At 39.4% G+C, this 3,052-nt stretch overlaps 1 long non-coding RNA gene and 1 pseudogene across 2 annotated transcripts; both read right to left on the reverse strand.

Moving 5' to 3' along the window:
• Positions 1 to 284: 284 nt before the first annotated feature.
• LOC149040536 (52 kDa repressor of the inhibitor of the protein kinase-like) lies at positions 285 to 2,069 on the reverse strand (annotated as a pseudogene). Its single transcript, XR_016179776.1, has 2 exons — positions 922 to 2,069; positions 285 to 818 (listed from the first exon to the last, which is right to left on the reverse strand). The product of XR_016179776.1 is annotated as a 52 kDa repressor of the inhibitor of the protein kinase-like (transcript).
• Positions 285 to 2,775, reverse strand: LOC149040537 (uncharacterized). Its single transcript, XR_016179777.1, has 2 exons — positions 2,079 to 2,775; positions 285 to 646 (listed from the first exon to the last, which is right to left on the reverse strand). It is a non-coding gene; the product is annotated as an uncharacterized LOC149040537 (long non-coding RNA).
• Positions 2,776 to 3,052: the final 277 nt, after the last annotated feature.

Below are 3,052 nucleotides of genomic sequence, written 5' to 3' on the forward strand. Positions count from 1 at the left end.
ATCGTTCTCCCCCACTCCACCCCCATTCGAGAGAAAGTAAGGCAATATGATCATAATTCCTCACTTGAATTGCCTCATTATGTATATGTTTCCATACGTTTTAAATACTATCTTCAGGGGTGGATCCAGGATTTTGAGTGAGTAGTTTCCACCCGAGGACCCACTCCTGCTAGGGGGGTTCGGGGGCATGCCCCCCCGAGAAAATTTGAAATTTGGAGCTCTCTAAAGGCCATTTCATGCATTTTTAGAAAATTTAATTGCCCCCAAAAGACTAAAAAAGCATGTAATCAAAAAGGCAAAAAACATTTATTTTTCTTGAAAGTACTACAGGAAACACTCTGATCTACAAATATTCCACCTTTAGCTACTGTGCAAACCAGTGTATATAGTGTTTTCAGGAAGGCCAAGTCATCACCAAGACTTTTCACACTGGAAAACATCACCTCCCAGTCAGGAAAATCAAGATGTGGAGAAAAAAAAACGAACCAAGTGTTAGTGTTTTTGATAACAAAAGAAAAACAAGCACAATTGATGATATAGTTTAAAGATTGATAATAAAAATCTACTTGCCTTTTTCATCCTTGGGACCACAGGCTTACCATCCATAAAGCCCTTCTCTCTCTCAAATTTCTTCTGTGTTGTGCTCCTATAATGAATGAAATGAATGAAAGCCAGGCTCAATAAATCCAAATGTTTAGCAACACTAAAAACAACATTTCCCGAGCTGGCTTTTATTCATTTCATTTATAGGAGCACAACACAGAAAAGAATTTGAGAGAGAGAGAAGGGCTTTATGGATGGTTAGCCTGTGTTGGGAGCTGGAATTCAAAAAATAAAACAATTATTAGAAAAATATAAATTATAAGAATCATAAAATGATATACAAATTGAAGTAAAATGATAATTTGAAATAATACTAGCCTTTCTTCATCCTTGGGAATTGCTGTGAAGCTGGTTGAGTTCAGTGAAAATGTTTGTTAACCATTTAAGCTTAACATGAAAACCCAATGTCAATGTCAATGGAAAATCATCACAAGTAAAACAAAATAGAAAATAACCTTGAAATGAGTTGAAAAAAGTTATACAGGCACCAGTTTGAGCTTCTGTACTGTTCTCCATCAGTTTAAGGATTATGAGACTTAAAGGCCATAACCCAGACAGAACATAACTCACAAGTACTCTAGAAACAGCTGGTGCAAAAAATTATTACAAAATGTTTGCCATTCTCATTCTCCTAGGATGTAACTCAGCAAATAAATCTATTATACGTTCAAGGTCAAAATCCATGTCTCTGTGGGCATGCATCAGTGCCAATCCATTCAGTCTGTCCTGGGTCATTGTATTTCTCAAATAGTTCTTAAGATTCCGAAGGGATGATATGGATCTCTCAAAAGATGCAGATGAAATTGGAATTGTGATCAGGACTTTCAGCATGGAATAGATGTTGACATATGCATCTTTGTCAATATCCTTCAGTGTAGCCTCCAAACTGTCAGGAATAATATCTCCTCTGTTATCCCTCCCCTTCCACAATCTCTCCCATAACAAAAGCTCTGCCTGTAATCCTGCATAATTTGGTATGTCCTGTCTGTAATGGTTACAAAATTCCAAAACATTGGCCTTCCAGGCAGGGTCAGTAGCTAGTAAAACAGAGGGAATAATCGAAATACCTTTATAGCAAACAAATACATCATCCTAGAATCTGGTGTTGAGCTGCTGGAGTACATGGTCAAGAAAAACTCTAGTGAGATTGATCTTGAAATATCCCTCAGGAGTTGCAGCAGGAGCATTATTTCTATGCATTTGTCTCTGGGCTATCCGTGGCATTTCTGGCTGGACTGCTACTTGTCTTGCATTGGTCACTGCTTCCTGGTAGAGATTATGATGTCTGTTATCAATGTCAGTGCTCATGTCTTTAGCTTTTCGCCCACACTGAACTCCAAAACAAACACAAGCTAAACAAAATGCTCCATCGAAATATTTGGAGTAAGCTAGCCATGGAAATCTTTTCAGCCAGCCCGAGACAAACTTACGAGATTTTCCATTTTCCATTGACACGGGGAAATCAAAAAGCTAACCTGGTTTCCACACGTTTTCGACGAACTCCAGCTTCTGATGCGGCGAGTAGTTGTGGATCTCGTCGAAAACTAGGCCAATGTCGAAGGGAGAACAATCCTCCCTCCGACAAACAGGATCTCCGCGAGTCATAACACTAGTATTTTTTAAACGTTTAACAGTAAATTCCGTCGTTAACTCCTGTGCAAGTTCAAAAGTACTTGTATTGTAGGAGCAACGAAAGAGACCCGCTGGGGGAGGAACTGCCCATTTTATACTTTGTCAGTAGTTTCCAAGGTAGTTTCCAAACACAACTAGCCAATCAGAAGAGTGTTTTGAGTGAGTTCCGATGACGAAATCTTTGCTAGCCAATCGTGAGGGGTTTTGACTGTGTTCCGCCTGTTATTGTCACCAAATAACAAGGACTTACACCCACCGGTTGCGTAAAGATTGGCTCCACGAACATTTTCCGACGGCTTCCGACGGTTTCCGAGGTGTAATCGAAGCTCGAAAGGCCAGCGCGTGATCCGGAGCGCTCCCGAACGCCTCATGACCGCAATTATAACGAAATTAGTCATTCTAAATGTATTTTCTTTATGTTAAAAGATAGAGGGGCCGCAGCCAGGATAAAACATCTTGTAAAATTTAAAAAACGATCTCTGGCTAAAACTTTTAAAATACGAGCTTTCGGCTGTTTGCGCTACAGCCTTCAACGGGTAAAATGATAAAAAGGTAAGAAATACTAGGTGTGAGGTACAAAGTAAAAAATTAAAAATGCTGATAACTAAGAATGTTTGTTAAAAAGAATGTTGTATTGTCCGGGCAAAGGACAGGAATTGTTGTCCGCATTGGGAGTTAACTTGGAATGCCACGCTTCTAGTGTTTTTCCTGTTCTAAAACTGCCTTTGTCAAAGTCTATTATCAAAGTCTATTGCGTGACTATTGGCCCAGACGTGATTGGAAATTCTTGAGCCTTTTGCCGCGGTTTTCAAATTTC

This window comes from Pocillopora damicornis, chromosome 9 (genome assembly GCF_964200805.1).
Source record: "Pocillopora damicornis chromosome 9, jaPocDami1.2, whole genome shotgun sequence".
Classification (NCBI taxonomy): domain Eukaryota; kingdom Metazoa; phylum Cnidaria; class Anthozoa; order Scleractinia; family Pocilloporidae; genus Pocillopora; species Pocillopora damicornis.